Source organism: Phyllobates terribilis, unplaced genomic scaffold (assembly GCF_046119375.1).
Source record: "Phyllobates terribilis strain yellow unplaced genomic scaffold, ASM4611937v1 Scaffold_9__5_contigs__length_417890890, whole genome shotgun sequence".
Lineage (NCBI taxonomy): Eukaryota > Metazoa > Chordata > Amphibia > Anura > Dendrobatidae > Phyllobates > Phyllobates terribilis.
The window spans coordinates 228,236,012-228,261,430 of record NW_027362769.1 but is presented as its reverse complement, the minus strand read 5'-3'; the positions used below and the strand labels follow the sequence as shown (position 1 = coordinate 228,261,430).

The 25,419-nt window shown below is 42.6% G+C and overlaps 1 protein-coding gene across 1 annotated transcript in view; it reads right to left on the bottom strand.

Moving 5' to 3' along the window:
* The window catches only part of LOC141160938 (uncharacterized), a 265,431-nt gene that overhangs the window by 181,835 nt on the left and 58,177 nt on the right, over positions 1-25,419 (bottom strand). The gene's annotated exons all lie outside the window — the stretch shown is intronic.

The following is a 25,419-nucleotide window of genomic DNA, read 5'->3' as shown; positions in this document are numbered from 1 at the left end:
GATGATGCGGATGAGGTCTTCCGACCGGGTTCGTCGAAGACTTTCCGGAAAGCCGTGAGAAAGGCTGGCAGGTCGGACACCAGGGGGTCTCCTCTCTCCCATAGAGGATTTAGCCAAGCCAGTGCCTCCCCCGTGAGATGGGACATAATGAAGGCTACTTTGACCCGGTCGGAGATAAACTGGTGGGACAGGAGTTCAAAGTGCAGGGTGCACTGGTTAATGAAGCCCCGGGCTTGAGCAGGATCGCCTCCGAAGCGAGGAGGTGCAGAAAGCCGGGGTCCGGGGCAGGATACCATGGTATTGGTGAGCAGCGGCGCTGCCGGGTTGCGAGTCATGACACTAGCGGTGGTTGCTGGTGGAGCAGTCAGAGTGTCCAGGCGAGAGTTGATATTCCGCAAGTGACTCAGGATGGACTCCTGTTGGGACCTCTGCCGGGACAGTTCATGACATAGGTCCGAGAGCGAGGGAGCTTGGGTGCCACTGGGTTCCATGGCCCGAGCAAACTGTAAAGGGTCTGGGAGGTGGAACCACAGAGCAACTATACAAAGGGGCAGTCCTTGTAAGGAAGCGGGTGACACCCAGGGAAGGCAGGCAGGCAGTCACGGCTAGTGACGGGGACAGTCTCTGGGTAAGAGGGCAGGAGGTCACGGCAAGTGACGGGGACAGTCTCTGGGTAAGAGGGCAGGAGATCACGGCAAGTGACGGGGACAGTCTCTTGACAAGCGGGTGGTCACGGTAAGTGATGGCCAAGCCTCCAGGTAGGCCAGCAGGCAGGTAGCAGATGAACGCTCCCAGGTGAGCGGGCGAGAGTCTCTGGACAAGCGGGTGGTCACAGCAAGTGACGGCTGAGCCTCCAGTTAGGCAAGCAGGCAGGTAGCAGGTGGACGCTCCCAGGTGAGCGGGCGAGAGTCTCTGGACAAGCGGGTGGTCACAGCATGTGACGGCAGAGCCTCCAGGTAGGCTAGCAGGCAGGTGGCAGGTGGACGCTCCCAGGTGAGCGGGCAAGATTCTCTGGACGGGCAGGTGGTCACAGCACGTGACGGCAGAGCCTCCAGGTAGGCTAGCAGGCAGGTAGCAGGTGAGAGCTCCCAGGTGAGCGGGCAAGAGACACTGGACGGGCAGGTGGTCACAGCACGTGACGGCAGAGCCTCCAGGTAGGCTAGCAGGCAGGTAGCAGGTGAGCGCTCCCAGGTGAGCGAGCAGACGGATCCATAGACAGACTGGCAGGCTGGTAGGCAGACTGTCGGACCGCGGGAATAACAGCAGATAGACACGAGTCAGGCAGGTATCAGACAGGAAACTGGCAGGTAGCTGGCAGGTAACTGGCAGGTAACTGGAAATGGGACCTGAGGGCTGAAGCAGAGTGATGAACTATGCTACAACATTGCTCGGGCACCTCCATTTTGGAGGAGGTGCCTTACATATGGAGAGATCCTCCGGCCATTGGCCGGGGACTCCTTAGGACGGCGTGCGTGGCCCCTTTAAGAGAGGGGGAGCGCGCGCGCGCCCTAAGCGCAGTGACCGGGGAGGAGCGCGCACTGCCAGCAGAGCGGGAGGAAGACGCCGGGCACGGAGCGGAGAGGTGAGGGGAACAGCGTCCCTGCCTAGCAGGAGGCAGGGACGCCGACGCTACATTTTCTATACACAACTCCTAGTATAACACCATCATATCTCAGGTACAGAGATAGGGAACAGTTCTTCTCATTATCCTGTGTCTTCCAAATTGGGAATCCCCCTCTTATATTTCATAACATACACTTTCTCTCAGCGGTGAAACAATCAATACCATGATTACGCGAGACTGACCACAGCATTCACCCTAGACCAGGGACTGAGAGAAGACAGCATTTACACTAGGTGTGCATTGACTGAGCACAGTAGTTATACAATACTCTGGAATGACTGACTACAACATTTACAATAGACTGTGCACCGACTGACCATAGTATTTACATTAGGTGGGGACCGACCGAGCACAATAATAATACCATACTGTGGACTGACTGTCTATAGCATTTGCACTAGTCAGTGGACTAACTGACCACAACATTCACAATAGATTATAGACCGGCTCATCCCAGCATTAACAATAGTTGTGGATTTATTAACCACAGTATTTATGCTGAGCTAAGGACCGATTGATTCCAATATTTACACTACACTGTGGACTGACTGACCACAATATTTACAGTAGACTGTGGACTGACTGACTACAGCTTTTACAATAAACTGTGGATAGACTAACCACAATCATTATCCCTGAGATAAGTAATTTTGGCCCTAGTGTGTTATTGGTGTGTATAGCATGTAGCAGGAACATATTATCATATAGTTTGTCTTTTTACAGGTGACTCAATCCCAATGAGATATTAGGAAGTGAAATTTTTGTTTGTGGACTTCAAGAAGAGAATCAGAGGAATGACATAACAGGTAATTAATTCTCGTATTAATTACTGATAATCGTTGGTCTAGGCTTAAGTTCTAGACTGGCGGAGGTGTAATAACACCCACCTTCCTGATACATGACAATATACTGTATGTGTTTTTTTAAATGTATATCTTCTATACACAACTCCTAGTATAACACCATCATATCTCAGGTACAGAGATAGGGAACAGTTCTTCTCATTATCCTGTGTCTTCCAAATTGGGAATCCCCCTCTTATGTTTCATAACATACACTTTCTCTCAGCGGTGAAACAATCAATACCATGATTACGCGAGACTGACCACAGCATTCACCCTAGACCAGGGACTGAGAGAAGACAGCATTTACACTAGGTGTGCATTGACTGAGCACAGTAGTTATACAATACTCTGGAATGACTGACCACAACATTTACAATAGACTGTGCACCGACTGACCATAGTATTTACACTAGGTGGGGACCGACCGAGCACAATAATAATACCATACTGTGGACTGACTGTCTATAGCATTTGCACTAGTCTGTGGACTAACTGACCACAACATTCACAATAGATTATAGACCGGCTCATCCCAGCATTAACACTAGTTGTGGACTTATTAACCACAGTATTTATGCTGAGCTAAGGACCGATTGATTCCAATATTTACACTACACTGTGGACTGACTACAACATTTACAGTAGACTGTGGACTGACTGACTACAGCTTTTACAATAAACTGTAGATAGACTAACCACAATCATTATCCCTGAGATAAGTAATTTTGGCCCTTGTGTGTTATTGGTGTGTATAGCATGTAGAAGGAACATATTATCATATAGTTTGTCTTTTTACTGGTGACTGAATCCCTATGAGATAATAGAATGTGAAATTTTTGTTTGTGGACTCCAAGAAGAGAATCAGAGGAATGACATAACAGGTAATTAATTCTCTTATTAATTACTGATAATCGTTGGTCTAGGCTTAAGTTCTAGACTGGCGGAGGTGTAATAACACCCACCTTCCTCATACATGACAATATACTGTATGTGTTTTATCAAATGTATATCTTATATACACAACTCCTAGTATAAAACCACCATATCTCAGGTACAGAGATAGGGAACCGTTCTTCTCATTATCCTGTGTCTTCCAAATTGGGAATCCCCCTCTTATATTTCATAACATACACCTGCTCTCAGCGGTGAAACAATCAATACCATGATCACGCGAGACTGACCACAGCATTCACCCTAGACCAGGGACTGACAGAAGGCAGCATTTACTCTAGGTGTTCATTGACTGAGCACAGTAGTTATACAATACTCTGGAATGACTGACCACAACATTTACAATAGACTGTGCACCGACTGACCATAGTATTTACACTAGGTGGGGACCGACCGAGCACAGTAATAATACCATACTGTGGACTGACTGTCTATATCATTTGCACTAGTCTGTTGACTAACTGACCACAACATTCACAATAGATTATAGACCGTCTCTTCCCAGCATTAACACTAGTTGTGGACTTATTAACCACAGTATTTATGCTGAACTAAGGGCCGATTGATTCTAATATTTACACTACACTGTGGATTGACTGACCACAACATTTACAGTAGACTGTGGACTGACTGACTACAGCTTTTACAATAAACGGTGGATAGACTAACCACAATCATTATCCCTGAGATAAGTGATTTTGGCCCTAGTGTGTTATTGGTGTGTATAGCATGTAGCAGGAACATATTATCATAAGTTGTCTTTTTACAGGTGACTGAATCCCAATGAGATATTAGAACGTGAAATTTTTGTTTGTGGACTCCAAGAAGAGAATCAGAGGAATGACAAAACAGGTAATTTATTCTCGTATTAATTACTGATTATCGTTGATCTAGGCTTAAGTTCTAGACTGGCGGAGGTGTAATAACACCCACCTTTCTGATACATGACAATATACTGTATGTGTTTTTTCAAATGTATATCTTCTATACACAACTCCTAGTATAACTCCACCATATCTCAGGTACTGAGATGGGGAACCGTTCTTCTCATTACCCAGTGTCTTCCAAATTGGGAATCCCCCTCTTATATTTCATAACATACATCTGCTCTCAGCGGTGAAACAATCAATATCATGATTACTCGAAAGTGACCACAGCATTCACTCTAAACCAGGGACTGACAGAACACAGCATTTACACTAGGTGTGCATTGACTGAGCACAGTAGTTATACAATACTTTGGAAAGACTGACCACAACATTTACAATAGACTGTGCACCGACTGACCATAGTATTTACTCTAGGTGGGGACCGACCGAGTACAGTAATAATACCATACTGTGGACTGACTGTCTATATCATTTGCACTAGTCTGTGGACTAACTGACTACAACATTCACAATAGATTATAGACCGGCTCATCCCAGCATTAACACTAGTTGTGGACTTATTAACCACAGTATTTATGCTGAACTAAGGACCGATTGATTCTAATATTTACACTACAATGTGGACTGACTGACCACAACATTTACAGTAGACTGAGGACTGACTGACTACAGCTTTTACAATAAACGGTGGATAGACTAACCATAATCATTATCCCTGAGATAAGTAATTTTGGCCCTAGTGTGTTATTGGTGTGTATAGCATGTAGCAGGAACATATTATCATATAGTTTGTCTTTTTACAGGTGACTGAATTCCAATGAGATATTAGAACGTGAAATTTTTGTTTGTGGACTCCAAGAAGAGAATCAGAGGAATGACAAAACAGGTAAGTAATTCTCGTATTAATTACTGATAATCGTTGGTCTAGGCTTAAGTTCTAGACTGGCGGAGGTGTAATAACACCCACCTTCCTGATACATGACAATATACTGTATGTGTTTTTTCAAATGTATATGTTCTATACACAACTCCTAGTATAACACCACCATATCTCAGGTACAGAGATGGGGAACCGTTCTTCTCATTACCCTTTGTCTTCCAAATTTGGAATCCCCCTCTTATATTTCATAACATACACCTGCTCTCAGCGGTGAAACAATCAATACCATGATCACGCGAGACTGACCACAGCATTCACCCTAGACCAGGGACTGACAGAAGGCAGCATTTACTCTAGGTGTTCATTGACTGAGCACAGTAGTTATACAATACTCTGGAATGACTGACCACAACATTTACAATAGACTGTGCACCGACTGACCATAGTATTTACACTAGGTGGGGACCGACCGAGCACAGTAATAATACCATACTGTGGACTGACTGTCTATATCATTTGCACTAGTCTGTTGACTAACTGACCACAACATTCACAATAGATTATAGACCGTCTCTTCCCAGCATTAACACTAGTTGTGGACTTATTAACCACAGTATTTATGCTGAACTAAGGGCCGATTGATTCTAATATTTACACTACACTGTGGATTGACTGACCACAACATTTACAGTAGACTGTGGACTGACTGTCTACAGCTTTTACAATAAACGGTGGATAGACTAACCACAATCATTATCCCTGAGATAAGTGATTTTGGCCCTAGTGTGTTATTGGTGTGTATAGCATGTAGCAGGAACATATTATCATATAGGTTGTCTTTTTACAGGTGACTGAATCCCAATGAGATATTAGAACGTGAAATTTTTGTTTGTGGACTCCAAGAAGAGAATCAGAGGAATCACATAACAGGTAATTAATTCTCGTATTAATTACTGATTATCGTTGATCTAGGCTTAAGTTCTAGACTGGCGGAGGTGTAATAACACCCACCTTTCTGATACATGACAATATACTGTATGTGTTTTTTCAAATGTATATCTTCTATACACAACTCCTAGTATAACTCCACCATATCTCAGGTACTGAGATGGGGAACCGTTCTTCTCATTACCCAGTGTCTTCCAAATTGGGAATCCCCCTCTTATATTTCATAACATACATCTGCTCTCAGCGGTGAAACAATGAATATCATGATTACTCGAAAGTGACCACAGCATTCACTCTAAACCAGGGACTGACAGAACACAGCATTTACACTAGGTGTGCATTGACTGAGCACAGTAGTTATACAATACTTTGGAAAGACTGACCACAACATTTACAATAGACTGTGCACCGACTGACCATAGTATTTACTCTAGGTGGGGACCGACCGAGTACAGTAATAATACCATACTGTGGACTGACTGTCTATATCATTTGCACTAGTCTGTGGACTAACTGACTACAACATTCACAATAGATTATAGACCGGCTCATCCCAGCATTAACACTAGTTGTGGACTTATTAACCACAGTATTTATGCTGAACTAAGGACCGATTGATTCTAATATTTACACTACAATGTGGACTGACTGACCACAACATTTACAGTAGACTGAGGACTGACTGACTACAGCTTTTACAATAAACGGTGGATAGACTAACCATAATCATTATCCCTGAGATAAGTAATTTTGGCCCTAGTGTGTTATTGGTGTGTATAGCATGTAGCAGGAACATATTATCATATAGTTTGTCTTTTTACAGGTGACTGAATTCCAATGAGATATTAGAACGTGAAATTTTTGTTTGTGGACTCCAAGAAGAGAATCAGAGGAATGACAAAACAGGTAAGTAATTCTCGTATTAATTACTGATAATCGTTGGTCTAGGCTTAAGTTCTAGACTGGCGGAGGTGTAATAACACCCACCTTCCTGATACATGACAATATACTGTATGTGTTTTTTCAAATGTATATGTTCTATACACAACTCCTAGTATAACACCACCATATCTCAGGTACAGAGATGGGGAACCGTTCTTCTCATTACCCTTTGTCTTCCAAATTTGGAATCCCCCTCTTATATTTCATAACGTACACCTGCTCTCAGCGGTGAAACAATCAATATCATGATTACTCGAGAGTGACCACAGCATTCACTCTAAACCAGGGACTGACAGAACACAGCATTTACAATAGGTGTGCATTGACTGAGCACAGTAGTTATACAATACTCTCGAAAGACTGACCACAACATTTACAATAGACTGTGCATCGACTGACCATAGTGTCTACACTAGGTGGGGACCGACCGAGCACAGTAATAATACCATAATGTGGACTGACTGTCTATATCATTTGCACTAGTCTGTGGACTAACTGACCACAACATTCACAATAGATTATAGACTGGCTCATCCCAGCATTAACACTAGTTGTGGACTTATTAACCACAGTATTTATGCTGAGCTAAGGACCGATTGATTCTAATATTTACACTACACTGTGGACTGACTGACCACAATATTTACAGTACACTGTGGACTGACTGACTACAGCTTTTACAATAAACTGTGGATAGACTAACCACAATCATTATCCATGAGATAAGTAATTTTGGCCCTAGTGTGTTATTGATGTGTATAGCATGTAGCAGGAACATATTATCATATAGGTTGTCTTTTTACAGGTGACTGCATCCCAATGAGATATTAGAACGTGAAATTTTTGTTTGTGGACTCCAAGAAGAGAATCAGAGGAATCACATAACACGTAATTAATTCTCGTATTAATTACTGATAATCGTTGGTCTAGGCTTAAGTTCTAGACTGGCAGAGGTGTAATAACACCCATCTTCCTGATACATGACAATATACTGTATGTGTTTTTTCAAATGTATATCTTCTATACACAACTCCTAGCATAACACCACCATATCTCAGGTACAGAGATAGGGAACATTTCTTCTCATTATCCTCTGTCTTTTATTTCATAACACACCTGCTCTCAGCGGTGACACAAACAATACCATGATTACGTGAGACTGACCACAGCATTCACCCTAGACCAGGGACTGACAGAACACAGCATTTGCATTAGAAATGCATTGACTGAGCACAGTAGTTATACAATACTCTGGAATGACTGACCACAACATTTACAATAGACTCTACACCAACTGACCATAGTATTTACACTAGGTGGGGACCGAACAAGCACAGTAATAGTACCATGCTTTTGACTGACTGTATTTATCATTTGCACTAGTCTGTGGACTAACTGACCACAACATTCACAATAGATTATAGACCGGCTCATCCCAGCATTAACACTAGTTGTGGACTTATTAACCACAGTATTTATGCTGAACTAAGGACCGATTGATTCTAATATTTACACTACACGGTGGACTGACTGACCACAACATTTACAGTAGATTGTGGACTGACTGACTACAGCTTTTACAATAAACTGTGGATAGACTAACCACAGTCATTATCCCAGAGATAAGTAATTTTGGCCCTATTGTGTTATTGGTGTGTATAGCATGTAGCAGGAACATATTATCATATAGGTTGTCTTTTTACAGGTGACTGAATCCCAATGAGATATTAGAACGTGAAATTTTTGTTTGTGGACTCCAAGAAGAGAATCATAGGAATCACATAACAGGTAATTAATTCTCGTATTAATTACTGATAATCGTTGGTCTAGGCTTTAGTTCTATACCTGTGGAGGTGTAATAACACCCACCTTCCTGATACATGACAATATACTGTATGTGTTTTTTAAATGTATATCTTCTATACACAACTCCTAGTATAACACCACCATATCTCAGGTACAGAGATAAGGAACATTTCTTCTCATTATCCTCTGTCTTATATTTCATAACACACCTGATCTCAGCGGTGACACAATCAATACCATGATTACACGAGACTGACCACAGCATTGACCCTAGACCAGGAACTGACAGAACACAGCATTTATACTAGGTGTTTATTGACTGAGCACAGTAGTTATGCAATACTCTGGAATGACTGAGCACAATATTTACAATAGACTGTGCACCAACTGACCATAGTATTTACACTAGGTAGGGACCGACCAAGCACAGTAATAATACCATACTGTGGACTGACTGTCTATATCATTTGCACTATTCTGTGGACTAACAGACCACAACATTCACAATAGATTATAGACCTTCTCATTTCAGCATTAACACTAGTTGTGGACTTATTAACCACAGTATTTTTGCTGGACTAGGGACCGATTGATTCTAATATTTACACTACACTGTGGACTGACTGACTACAGCTTTTACAATATACTGTGCATAGACTAACCACAGTCATTATCCCTGGGATAAGTAATTTTGGCCCTAGAGTGTTACTGGTGTGTATAGCATGTAGCAGGAACATATTATCATATAGTTTGTCTTTTTACAGGTGACTGAATCCCAATAAGATATTAGAACGTGAAATTTTTGTTGTGAACTCCAAGAAGAGAATCAGAGGAATGACAAAACAGGTAATTAATTCTCATATTAATTACTGTTAATCGTTGGTCTAGGCTTAAGTTCTAGACTGGCGGAGGTGTAATAACACCCACCTTCCTGATACATGACAATATACTGTATGTGTTTTTTCAAATGTATATGTTCTATACACAACTCCTAGTATAACACCACCATATCTCAGGTACAGAGATGGGGAACCGTTCATCTCATTACCCTGTGTCTTCCAAATTTGGAATCCCCCTCTTATATTTCATAACGTACACCTGCTCTCAGCGGTGAAACAATCAATATCATGATTACTCGAGAGTGACCACAGCATTCACTCTAAACCAGGGACTGACAGAACACAGCATTTACACTAGGTGTGCATTGACTGAGCACAGTAGTTATACAATACTCTGGAAAGACTGACCACAACATTTACAATAGACTGTGCATCGACTGACTATAGTATTTACACTAGGGGGGGAACGACCGACCACAGTAATAATACCATACTGTGGACTGACTGTCTATATCATTTGCACTAGTCTGTGGACTAACTGACCACAACATTCACAATAGATTATAGAGCGGCTCATCCCAGCATTAACACTAGTTGTGGACCTATTAACCACAGTATTTATGCTGAACTAAGGACCGATTGATTCTAATATTTACACTACACTGTGGACTGACTGACCACAACATTTACAGTAGATTGAGGACTGACTGACTACAGCTTTTACAATAAACGGTGGATAGACTAACCACAGTCATTATCCCTGAGATAAGTAATTTTGGCCCTATTGTGTTATTGGTGTGTATAGCATGTAGCAGGAACATATTATCATATAGTTTGTCTTTTTACAGGTGACTGAATCCCAATGAGATATTAGAACGTGAAATTTTTGTTTGTGGACTCCAAGAAGAGAATCAGAGGAATGACATAACAGGTAATTAATTCTCGCATTAATTACTGATAATCGTTGGTCTAGGCTTAAGTTCTAGACTGGCGGAGGTGTAATAACACTCATCTTCCTGATACATGACAATATACTGTATGTGTTTTTTCAAATGTATATCTTCTATACACAACTCCTAGCATAACACCACCATATCTCAGGTACAGAGATAAGGAACATTTCTTCTCATTATTCTCTGTCTTTTATTTCATAACACACCTGCTCTCAGCGGTGACACAATCAATACCATGATTTCGTGTGACTGACCACAGCATTCACCCTAGACCAGGGACTGACAGAACACAGCATTTGCATTAGAAATGCATTGACAGAGCGCAGTAGTTATACAATACTCTGGAATGACTGACCACAACATTTACAATAGACTCTACACCAACTGACAATAGTATTTACACTAGGTGGGGACCGAACAAGCACAGTAATAATACCATGCTTTGGACTGACTGTATTTATCATTTGCTCTAGTCTGTGGACTAACTGACCACAACATTCACAATAGATTATAGACTGGCTCATCCCAGCATTAACACTAGTTGTGGACTTATTAACCACAGTATTTATGCTGAACTAAGGACCGATTGATTCTAATATTTACACTACACGGTGGACTGACTGACCACAACATTTACAGTAGATTGTGGACTGACTGACTACAGCTTTTACAATAAACTGTGGATAGACTAACCACAGTCATTATCCCTGAGATAAGTAATTTTGGCCCTATTGTGTTATTGGTGAGTATAGCATGTAGCAGGAACATATTATCATATAGGTTGTCTTTTTACAGGTGACTGAATCCCAATGAGATATTAGAACGTGAAATTTTTGTTTGTGGACTCCAAGAAGAGAATCATAGGAATCACATAACAGGTAATTAATTCTCGTATTAATTACTGATAATCGTTGGTCTAGGCTTTAGTTCTAGACCTGCGGAGGTGTAATAACACCCACCTTCCTGATACATGACAATATACTGTATGTGTTTTTTAAATGTATATCTTCTATACACAACTCCTAGTATAACACCACCATATCTCAGGTACAGAGATAAGGAACATTTCTTCTGATTATCCTCCGTCTTATATTTCATAACAAACCTGCTCTCAGCGGTGACACAAACAATACCATGATTACACGAGACTGACCACAGCATTGACCCTAGACCAGGAACTGACAGAACACAGCATTTATACTAGGTGTGCATTGACTGAGCACAGTAGTTATGCAATACTCTGGAATGACTGACCACAACATTTACAATAGACTGTGCACCGACTGACCATAGTATTTACTCTAGGTAGGGACCGACCAAGCACAGTAATAATACCATGCTTTGGACTGACTGTATTTATCATTTGCTCTAGTCTGTGGACTAACTTACCACAACATTCACAATAGATTATAGACCGGCTCATCCCAGCATTAACACTAGTTGTGGACTTATTAACCACAGTATTTATGCTGAACTAAGGACCGATTGATTCTAATATTTACACTACACGGTGGACTGACTGACCACAACATTTACAGTAGATTGTGGACTGACTGACTACAGTTTTACAATATACTGTGGATAGACTAACCACAGTCATTATCCCTGGGATAAGTAATTTTGGCCCTAGAGTGTTATTGGTGTGTATAGCATGTAGCAGGAACATATTATCATATAGTTTGTCTTTTTACAGGTGACTGAATCCCAATAAGATATTAGAACGTGAAATTTTTGTTGTGAACTCCAAGAAGAGAATCAGAGGAATTAAATAACAGGTAATTAATTCTCATATTAATTACTGATAATTAGTTGATCTAGGTTTAAGTTCTAGACTGGCGGAGGTGTAATAACACCCACCTTCCTGATACATGACAATATACTGTATGTGTTTTTTCGAATGTATATCTTCTATACACAACTCCTAGCATAACACCACCATATCTCAGGTACAGAGATAAGGAAAATTTCTTCTCATTATCCTCCGTCTTTTATTTCATAACACACCTGCTCTCAGCAGTGACACAATCAATACCATGATTACGCGAGACTGACCACACCATTCACCCTAGACCAGGGACTGACAGAACACACCTGCTCTCAGCGGTGAAACAATCAAAACCATGATTATGACCGGGTCTCTAGGTTGCGCGTTACTGATGGGGGTAGTAGTGGCAACCCGGTCCCGTGCTGAGGGTGTCAAGCTAAAATGGTGGCAGTCTCTTTATTTATATATACATGTGAAAGTCCGACTATGCCACCCGTGGATTGCGGTCAGGGATAACCGCTGCTGCAGGACAGACCGCTGGGGCTGGTGTTGGTGAGCAGCACAGGAATGGTATAACTCCCCATGGGAGGAGTGTAGCCCCAGGGCAGTGTAGGGGGATGTTGGGGGTGATAGTTCCGGCCGCGATAGTCAGTATTCAGAGTCCGCTAAAACAGTTCAGGGTCTTTATTGTAACAGATAGTAATGACCCAACAACAGTACCAACTAGAAGGGGGCCTGGATGTCTGAGAACACTCGGGATGCCCCTCTGGTCAGGGTGAGGGTGTAGGCCTACCGTGCTCTCTATGCTCTTTCTGACTATTCCCCTCTTCGTGGTATAATAGCCCATGTTCCTGTGTATTCTCGCCCGTATGGCTTGCAACTTGGGTTCCTTTTACCTTTGGCCTCTCTTGGCCTTGCTGGTCCCTTCTGCTGTGGCGGAGCCTCCGGGCTTCTTAGGCCGAGAGACCTGAAATCCCTCGCGGGTTGGTTCTCTGCTGTGGGACTTAGAGTCTTCACAACCTTGGACCACAATGTCCGGTTAGATGGTTCTCTATCTGCCAGGACAGGCTCACCGCGCCGTAGGTCCCTGGCTCGTGGCTTCTCCACTGCCTCACGACCTCCTCAGCTACAGCTGAACTGTCCCTCCTTCTCTGGGACTAGTCTCACTCCTGAGCTAGGTCGTCCAGTTCTCCCTAACCCTGCCCCCAGTTCCAGCTTTTATAGGGGCAGCCAGCTCCCCCTACTGGCCTGGGACAGGAGGTGCTGTATGCTAATTGTCCCTAACCAGGGAACCTCCCTCCTTCTCTCAGACACAGCCTTTATTATTTGTGGCATCCAGTCCTGGGGTGACACATTCCCCCCTAGTAAAAGTTTAGTACTCCGGGACTAAGCCTTTTTGGCCAAAAACAAACAGGGTATTTATGCATGACCATGAAAACACTACAGGGAAGGAAATAGCAAACAACATCACATATTGAGTTCTTAGGGTCACAGTGTGGTCTGTGACCGGGTGTCCATTTCACCAACACAAGGGGAGCCTTAACCAGGTGGGGGTCTGTCCTTGCCCCGAGTCCTTGACAGTCTTTATTCATTCCTTTGGTTAAGCTCCGAACATATTTTACAAGAAAGTCCCGGTTACTCAAAGTTCATAACCTGTTAGTCCATATAGTCAACTGAAAGAAACTGAAAAAACATAATTACTGGTCATGCAATTAACTGTTTAAACATTTGACAACTATTTATAAGGGTTATTTACAGTTCTTTACACACCCTATATTTTCCAGCGAGCAGGTATCTGCCCCCTAGTGCTCCAGGTTGACCTGCGTAACCCACTGTCTGGTGGTGGTCTAACCTGGCTTTCCCCACTAGCATTTAGGCTACAGCTACTAGCTGGGTTTACAGGTAGTGCAGGCAGCTGTCTGCGGGTCCTTTGGCTTACCGCAGGCCTGGCAGGCTCAATGTCAGCAGAGGGTTGACTCTCCTGGGCTGCTGGCATGGGTTCTTCTGCCTTTGGGGCTGCTTGTTCTTCTGATTCTTCCTGCTCTCCTGTAGGTTCCTGCTGGGTTGGTTGAAGGAAGTGTAGGACGGGTACCACTATTGCGTCGTTTATCCGAGTCCAGGACCGGGGAAACTCTCCAAGAACTGTGCTGATCATTTCTTCCTTGTCCTCTGCGGGTTCAAGGTCATCTTGATCTTCTCCTGCACTCTGTAGTTGCTCGGGGCACCTTTTTAGGTGGTCTCTGGAGACAGTGCTAGTGGTTTCTCCTCCATCCTTGGTAATTACGCATACCTTCGGGTTGTTGTGGTTGGACTGCAGTACTGTGTACGGGTCTCTTTCCCACTGGTCATGTAGCTTGTGAAGCCTTCTCTTCCGCTTCAGGACCTGCTCGCAAGGTTCCAGGAGACCAGCAGGGGTGTGTTGGTTGAAGAGCCTCTCTTGCTTTTCTCTCGCTTGAGCCAGACTCCTCTCCACACTCTCCTGTACCTTCTTGTACTGTAGCCGCCGTTCCGTATCCCAGTCCGCGTCTGGGGAGGTGTCCTCGGGTGCCAGGACTCCCATCTCCAGGTCCATAGGCAGCTTACCTGGCCTTGCTCGCATCAGGTAAGCCGGGGTGCAGTTGATAGCATTCACCGGGATATGATTGTATAAGTCTATCAGGTCCGGCAGTTTTTCCGGCCACAGGCTGCGTTCTTCCAGAGGCAACGTCTTGAGGAGATCAATGACCATCCGATTCATTTTCTCACACATCCCGTTGGTTTGTGGGTGGTAAGGCGTCGTCCGAATCTTCTTACAGCCATAGAGGATGCAGAACTCCTGGAAGACTTTAGCCTCGAACGCTGGGCCTTGGTCTGTTAGTACCTGTTCCGGATACCCGTGTGGGCGGCAGAAGTGCTGCTGGGAGGCTCTGGCCGCCGTTTGGGCTGTCAAGTCTTTAACCGGGACCACCACCAGAAACCGGGAATAGTGATCCACTATTGTCAGGGCATAGATGTAGCCCGAACGGCTTGGAGCCAATTTCACATGATCCAGAGCTACCAGCTCAAGAGGCAGCCTTGTGACGATGAGCCTCAAGGGTGTCTTCTGGCTGGTACGGTCCTTCCTTCTTAGGTTACATGAGCCACAGTCCCTGCACCACTTCTCTATGGCCCCTCTCATAGCTATCCAGAAGAACCATTCTCTCAGTAGGAACTCTAGTGTCTTCCAACCGAAGTGTCCCGCTCTGTCATGGTAGGCCTCCAGAACCATAGCCACATCTCGTCTTGGGACCACTACTTGCCAGGTTAGCTCGTGCGTCCGATGGTTGACAAGTCTTCTGCACAGCTTACCTTCGAATAGGAATAGTCTGCTCTTCTCCTTCCACAGCTGCTTAGCTTCCTCTGGAGCATCCGGACCAGGGCGAGCATCTGCCTGGGTCAGCATCTCTTTCACCAGGCTGACTGCAGGGTCACTATCCTGCGTTTCAGCCCAGCCGTGATGAGGTAAGGGGTTGAACATGACGGTGGTTACGTTCTTGTCTCTTACGCTGTGGGAATATTAGGTGGCCCCATACCGGTGAAACGCAGGGAGCTCCACCTCCTCCAGCTCTTCTGGATCTTCTCCCCCATCGGGTAAGTGAGCATTCTGGATAGGGCGTCTGCGTTGGCATTGGTTCGGCCCGCCCGGTATTTGATCGTGAAGTCACAGCTGAACTGTCCCTCCTTCCCTGGGACTAGTCTCACTCCTGAGCTAGGTCGTCCAGTTCTCCCTAACCTTGCCCCCAGTTCCAACTTTTATAGGGGCAGCCAGCTCCCCCTACTGGCCTGGGACAGGAGGTGCTGTATGCTAATTGTCCCTAACCAGGGAACCTCCCTCCTGCTCTCAGACACAGCCTTTATTATTTGTGGCATCCAGGCCTGGGGTGACACAATTACACGAGACTGACCACAGCATTCACCCTACACCAGGGACTGACAGAACAAGGCATTTACACTAGGTGTGCATTGACTGAGCACGGTAGTTATATAATACTCTGGAATGACTGATCACAACATTTACAATAGACTGTGCACCGACTGACCATAGTATTTACACTAGGTGGGGACCGACCGAGCACAGTAATAATACCATACCATCCCAGCATTAACACTAGTTGTGGACTTATTAACCACAGTATTTATGCTGAACTAAGGACCGATTGATTCTAATATTTACACTACACTGTGGACTGACTGACCACAACATTTACAGTAGAGTGTGGACTGACTGACTACAGCTTTTACGATAAACTGTGGATAGCCAAACCACAGTCATTATCCCTGAGATAAGTAATTTTGGCCCTAGTGTGTTATTGGTGTGTATTGCATGTAGCAGGAACATATTATCATATAGTTTGTCTTTTTACAGGAGACTGAATCCGAATGAGATATTAGAACGTGAAATTTTTGTTTGTGGACTCCAAGAAGAGAATCAGAGTAATCACATAACAGGTAATTAATTCTCGTATTACTTACTGATAATCGTTGGTCTAGGCTTAAGTTCTAGACTGTCGGAGGTGTAATAACACCCAACTTTCTGATACATGACGATATACTGTATGTGTTTTTTCAAATGTATATCTTCTATACACAACTCCTAGTATAACACCACCATATCTCAGGTACAGAGATAATGAACATTTCTTCTCATTATCCTCTGGCTTTTATTTCATAGCACACCTGCTCTCAGCGGTGACGCAATCAAAAACATGATTTCGTGAGACTGACCACAGCATTCACCCTAGACCAGGGACTGACAGAACACAGCATTTACACTAGGTGTGAATTGACTGAGCACAGTAGTTATACAATACTCTGGAATGAATGATCACAACATTTACAATAAACTGTGAACCGACTGACCATAGTATTTACACTAGGTGGGGACCAACCGAGCACAGTAATAATACCATACTGTGGACTGTCTGTCTATATCGTTTGCACTAGTCTGTGGACTAACTGACCACAACATTCGCAATAGATTATAGACCGGCTCATCCCAGCATTAACACTAGTTGTGGACTTATTAACCACAGTATTTATGCTGAACTAAGGACCGATTGATTATAATATTTACACTACACTGTGGACTGACTGACCACAACATTTACAGTAGACTGTGGACTGACTGACTACAGCTTTTGCAATAAACCGTGGAAAGACTAACCACAGTCATTATCCCTGAAATAAGTAATTTTGGCCCTAGTGTGTTATTGGTGTGTATAGCATGTAGAAGGAACATATTATCATATAGTTTGTCTTTTTACAGGTGACTGAATCCCAATGAGATATTAGAACGTGAAATTTTTGTTTGTAGACTTCAAGAAGAGAATCAGAGGAATCACATAACAGGTAATTAATTCTCATATTAATTACTGATAATCGTTGGTCTAGGCTTAAGTTCTAGACTGGCGGAGGTGTAATAACACCCATCTTCCTGATACATGACAATATACTGTATGTGTTTTTTCAAATGTATATCTGCTATACACAACTCATAGCATAACACCACCATATCTCAGGTACAGAGATAAGGAAAATTTCTTCTTATTATCCTCTGTCTTTTATTTCATAACACACCTGCTCTCAGTGGTGACACAATCAATACCATCATTACGCGAGAGTGACCACAGCATTCACCCTAGACCAGGGACTGACAGAACACAGCATTTAGACTAGGTGTGCATTGACTGAGCACAGTAGTTGTACAATACTCTGGAATGACTGACCACAACATTTAAAATAGACTGTGCACCGACTGACCATAGTATTTACACTAGCTGGGGACCGACCGAGCACAGTAATAATACCATACTGTGGACTGACTGTCTATATCATTTGCACTAGTCTGTTGACTAACTGACCACAACATTTACAATAGATTATAGACCGGCTCTTCCCAGCATTAACACTAGTTGTGGACTTATTAACCACAGTATTTATGCTGAACTAAGGACCGATTGATTCTAATATTAACATTACCCTGTGGATTGACTGACCACAACATTTATAGTAGACTGTGGACTGACTGACTATTGCTTTTACAATAAACTGTGGATAGACTAACCATAGTCATTTTCCCTGAGATAAGTAATTTTGGCCCTAGTGTGTTATTTGTGTGTATAGCATGTAGCAGGAACATATTATCATATAGTTTGTCTTTTTACAGGTGACTGAATCCCAATGAGATATTAGAACGTGAAATTTTTGTTTGTGGACTCCAAGAAGAGAATCAGAGGAATCACATAACAGGTAATTAATTCTCGTATTAATTACTGATAATCGTTGGTCTAGGCTTAAGTTCTAGACTGGCGGAGGTTTAATAACACCCACCTTCCTGATACATGACAATATACTGTATGTGTTTTTTCAAATGTATATCTTCTATACACAATTCCTAGTATAACACCACCATATCTCAGGTACAGAGATAGGGGACCAATCTTCTCATTATCCTGTGTCTTCCAAATTGGGAATCCCCGTCTTATATTTCATAACATACACCTGCTCTCAATTGTGAAACAATCAAAACCATGATCACGCGAGACTGACCACAGCATTCACCCTAGACCAGGGACTGACAGAACACAGCATTTACACTAGGTGTGCATTGACTGAGCACAGTAGTTATACAATACTCTGCAATGACTTACCACAACATTAACAATAGACTGTGCACCGACTGACCATAGTATTTACACTAGGTGGGGACCGACCGAGCACAGTAATAATAGCATACTATGGACTGACTGTCTATATCATTTGCACTAGTCTGTTAACTAACTGACCACAACATTCACAATAGATTATAGACCGGCTCATCCCAGCATTAACACTAGTTGTGGACTTATTAACCACAGTATTTATGCTGAGCTAAGGACCGATTGATTCTAATATTTACACTACAATGTGGACTGACTGACCACAACATTTACAGTAGTCTGTGGACTGACTGACTACAGCTTTTACAATAAACGGTGGATAGACTAACCACAATCATTATCCCTGAGATAAGTAATTTTGGCCCTAGTGTGTTATTGGTGTGTATAGCATGTAGCAGGAACATATTATCATACAGTTTGTCTTTTTACAGGTGACTGAATCCCAATGAGATATTAGGACGTGAAATTTTTGTTTGTGGACTCCAAGAAGAGAATCAGAGGAATGACAAAACAGGTAATTAATTCTCGTATTAATTTCTGATAATCGTTGGTCTAGGCTTAAGTTCTAGACTGGCGGAGGTGTAATAACATCCACCTTCCTGATACATGACAATATACTGTATGTGTTTTTTCAAATGTATATCTTCTATACACAACTCCTAGTATAACACCACCATATCTCAGGTACAGAGATGGGGAACCGTTCTTCTCATTACCCTGTGTCTTCCAAATTGGGAATCCCCCTCTTATATTTCATAACGTACACCTGCTATCAGCGGTGAAACAATCAATATCATGATTACTCGAGAGTGACCACAGCATTCACTCTAGAGCAGGGACTGACAGAACACAGCATTTACACTAGGTGTGCATTGACTGAGCACAGTTTTTATACAATACTCTGGAATGACTGACCACAACATTTACAATAGACTGTGCACCGACTGACCAGATTATTTACCTTAGGTGGGGACCGACCGAGTAGAGTAATAATACCATACTGTGGACTGACTGTCTATATCATGTGCACTAGTCTGTTGACTAACTGACCACAACATTCACAATAGATTATAGACCGGCTCTTCCCAGCATTAACACTAGTTGTGGACTTATTAACCACAGTATTTATGCTGAACTAAGGACCGATTGATTCTAATATTTACACTACACTGTGGATTGACTGACTACAACATTTAAAGTAGACTGTGGACTGACTGACTACAGGTTTTACAATAAACTGTGGATAGACTAACCATAGTCATTATCCCTGAGATAAGTAATTTTGACCCTAGTGTGTTATTGGTGTGTATAGCATGTAGCAGGAACATATTATCATATAGGTTGTCTTTTTACAGGTGACTGAATCCCAATGAGATATTAGAACGTGAAATTTTTGTTTGTGGACTCCAAGAACAGAATCAGAGGAATCACATAACAGGTAATTAATTCTCTCATTAATTACGGATAACCGTTGGTATAGGCTTAAGTTCTAGACTGGCGGAGGTGTAATAATACCCATCTTCCTGATACATGACAATATACTGTATGTGTTTTTTCAAATGTATAACTTCTATACACAACTCCTAGCATAACACCACCATATCTCAGGTACAGAGATAAGGAACATTTCTTCTTATTATCCTCTGTCTTTTATTTCATAACAAACCTGCTCTCAGCGGTGACACAATCAATACCATCATTAAGTGAGAGTGACCACAGCATTCACCCTAGACCGCGGACTGACAGAACACAGCAATTACACTAGGTGTGCATTGACTGAGCACATTCGTTATACAATACTCTGGAATGACTGACCACAACATTTAAAATAGACTGTGCACCGACTGACCATAGTATTTACACCAAGTGGGGACCGACTGAGCACAGTAATAATACCATACTGTGGACTGACTGTCTATATCATTTCCTCTAGTCTGTGGACTAACTGACCACAACATTCACAATAGATTATAGACCGGCTCATCCCAGCATTAACACTAGTTGTGGACTTATTTACCACAGTATTTATGCTGAGCTAAGGACCGATTGATTCTAATATTTACACTACACTGTGGACTGACTGACCACAACATTTACAGTAGACTGTCGACTGACTGACTACAGCTTTTACAATAAACTGTGGATAGACTAACCACATCATTATCCCTGAGATAAGTAATTTTGGCCCTAGTGTGTTATTGGTGTGTATATCATGTAGCAGGAACATATTATCATATAGGTTGTCTTTTTACAGGTGACTGAATCCCAATGAGATATTAGAACATGAAATTTTTGTTAGTGGACTCCAAGAAGAGAATCAGAGGAATCACATAACAGGTAATTAATTCTCGTATTAATTACTGATAACCGTTGGTCTAGGCTTAAGTTCTAGACTGGCGGAGGTGTAATAACACCCATCTTCCTGATACATGACAATATACTGTATGTGTTTTTTCAAATGTATATCTTCTATACACAACTCATAGCATAACACCACCATATCTCATGTACAGAGATAAGGAACATTTCTTCTTATTATCCTCTGTCTTTTATTTCATAACACACCTGCTCTCAGCGGTGACACAATAAATACCATCATTACGCGAGAGTGACCACAGCATTCACCCTAGACCAGGGACTGACAGAACACAGCATTTACACTAGGTGTGCATTGACTGATCACAGTAGTTATACAATACTGTGGAATGACTGACCACAACATTTAAAATAGACTGTGCACCGACTGACCATAGTATTTACACTAGGTGGGGACCGACCGAGCACAGTAATAATACCATACTGTGGACTGACTGTCTATATCATTTGCATTAGTCTGTTGACTAACTGACCACAACATTTACAATAGATTATAGACCGGCTCTTCCCAGCATTAACACTAGTTGTGGACTTATTAACCACAGTATTTATGCTGAACTAAGGACCGATTGATTCTAATATTTACACTACCCTGTGGATTGACTGACCACAACATTTATAGAAGACTGTGGACTGACTGACTACAGCTTTTACAATAAACTGTGGATAGACTAACCATAGTCATTATCCCTGAGATAAGTAATTTTGGCCCTAGTGTGTTATTGGTGTGTATAGCATGTAGCAGGAACATATTATCATATAGGTTGTCTTTTTACAGGTGACAGAATCCCAATGAGATATTAGAACGTGAAATTTTTGTTTGTGGACTCCAAGAAGAGAATCAGAGAAATCACATAACAGGTAATTAATTCTCGTATTAATTACTGATAACCGTTGGTCTAGGCTTAAGTTCTAGACTGGCAGAGGTGTAATAACACCCATCTTCCTGATACATGACAATATACTCTATGTGTTTTTTCAAATGTATATCTTCTATACACAACTCATAGCATAACACCACCATATCTCAGGTACAGAGATAGGGAACCGTTCTTCTCATTATCCTGTGTCTTCCAAATTGGGAATCCCCCTCTTATATTTCATAACATACACCTGCTCTCAGCGGGGACACAATCAATACCATCATTACGCGAGAGTGACCACAGCATTCACCCTAGACCAGGGACTGACAGAAAACAGCATTTACACTAGGTGTGCTTTGACTGAGCACAGTAGTTATATAATACTCTGGAATTACTGACCACAACATTTAAAATAGACTGTGCACCGACTGACCATAGCATTTACACTAGGTGGGGACCGACCGAGCACAGTAATAATACCATACTGTGGACTGACTGTCTATATCATTTGCACTAGTCTGTGGACTAACTGACCACAACATTCACAATAGATTATAGACCGGCTCATCCCAGCATTAACACTAGTTGTGGACTTATTAACCACAGTATTTATGCTGAGATAAGGACCGATTGATTCTAATATTTACACTACACTGTGGACTGACTGACCACAATATTTACAGTAGACTGTGGACTGACTGACTACAGCTTTTACAATAAACTGTGGATAGACTAACCACAATCATTATCCCTAAGATAAGTAATTTTGGCCCTAGTGTGTTATTGTTGTGTATAGCATGTAGCAGGAACATATTATCATATAGGTTGTCTTTTTACTGGTGACAGAATCCCAATGAGATATTAGAACGTGAAATTTTTGTTTGTGGACTCCAAGAAGAGAATCAGAGGAATCACATAACAGGTAATTAATTCTCGTATTAATTACTGATAACCGTTGGTCTAGGCTTAAGTTATGGACTGGCGGAGGTGTAATAACACCCATCTTCCTGATACATGACAATATACTGTATGTGTTTTTTCAAATGTATATCTTCTATACACAACTCCTAGCATAACACCACCATATCTCAGGTACAGAGATAAGGAACATTTCTTCTTATTATCCTCTGTTTTTTATTATATAACAAACCTGCTCTCAGTGGTGACACAATCAATAACATCATTACGCGAGACTGACCACAGCATTCACCCTAGACCAGGGACTGACAGAACACAGCATTTACACTAGGTGTGCATTGACTTAGCACAGTAGTTATACAATACTCTGGAATGACTGACCACAACATTTAAAATAGACTGTGCACCGACTGACCATAGTATTTACACTAGGTGGGGACCGACCGAGCACAGTAATAATACCATACTGTGGACTGACTGTCTATATCATTGGCACTAGTCTGTGGACTAACTGACCACAACATTCACAATTAGAGATGAGCGGTGTTCGACTAGAACTGTTCGCCAATCTCAAATTCGAGCTGTTTTGGGCGGTGTTCGAGTTGTTCGACGAACCCGAACGATTTGCAAAAAATTCGGCTGTTCGAGGTTATGTTCGATAACTGTTCGTGCACCAAAAGCGTGTCCTGCATGTCTGGCGCTATTTAGAGCACCAATCATGCAGGGATTGTCTGCCACTCACTGTAATGCCACAGCCATGGTGGTTGTGGCATTACAGTGATTGCCCAAATCGATGGGAACAGTGCTCACAGTGAAACATGAAAAGCCGGCAGTTCAGCAGCGGCATACACCGGTACCCGACAATTTAGAACCGAACGAATAGAGCTTCACACATAGATTAGATATATAGAAACATGTCAGTTACATATATATGAAGTACAGTGACAGTGTTGCTTACTGTACTTGTCATTTAGTGTAAAGGATTTATTAAAAAAAATAATAGTGTTTTCATGCACCGTCTCTTTAAAAAAGCCGACCGGCAATTCAGCAGCGGTACCCGACAATTTAGAATAGAAGGAATAGAGAATCACACATAGATTAGATAGATAGAAACATGTCAGTCACATATATATGAAGTACAGTGACAGTGTTGATTACTGTACTTGTCATTTAGTGTTAAAATAAAGGATTTATTTAAAAAAAAATTGGCGTGGGGTTCCCCATAATGTTAGGCTCTAGCGGAGGTTAAGCAGACAGCTGGGGCAGATGTTTGAAGCCTGGGAAGGTGTAAAACCCACGGAGCTTCCAAGGCTACTAATATCAGCCCCCAGCTGAATACCTAGCCTTTACTAGCTATTAAAATGGGGGACCCCCCCCAAAAAATGACGTGGGGTCCCCCCTAATTTAATAGCTAGCAAAGGCTAGGCAGACAGCTGGGGGCTGACATTAATAGCCCAGGAAGGATGCCATGAATATTGGCCCCCTCCCAGGCTAGAAACACCAGCCGTCAGCCGCCCCAGAAATGGCGCATCCATAGGATGCGCCAATTCTGGCACTTAGCCTCTCTCTTCCCACTGCCCTGTAGCGGTGGCAGTGGGGTAATAGGGCTGGGGTTGATGTCAGCTTATAATGCCAGCTGACATCAAGCCCAGGTTAGTAATGGAGAGGCGTCTATAAGACACCCCCATTACTAACCCCATAGTCAAAGTTAAAAAAACCCATAAACACCCAGAATAAAGTCCTTTAATTGAAATAAAGACACAATTCTTTATTGTTCTAAATTAAACCATACTTACCATCACGCCCATTCCAGTTGAAGCCAACGATCCCCTGCAATAAAAGAAAAATAATAAAGCAACATCATCCTTACCTTTCCATGGTTCCCACGACAGCTTCAGCTCTACTACATCGAGATGACAGGCTGGACCGCAGCAGAACGCTGCCATCCAGTCTGTCATCCCGCAGACACTGAGAAGCGCAGGCTTGCTTGCGCTCCTCAGCGTCTCTCTGTGACGGCATCCAGATGAGCCAAGTTCATGTCCAATGAACTCGGCTCACCTCATGCACGTCACTGACAGCGTGGGAAAATTCTCCTGCACTCAGCGCTTCAGCGGGAGAATTCTCCCACGCTGTCAGTGACGT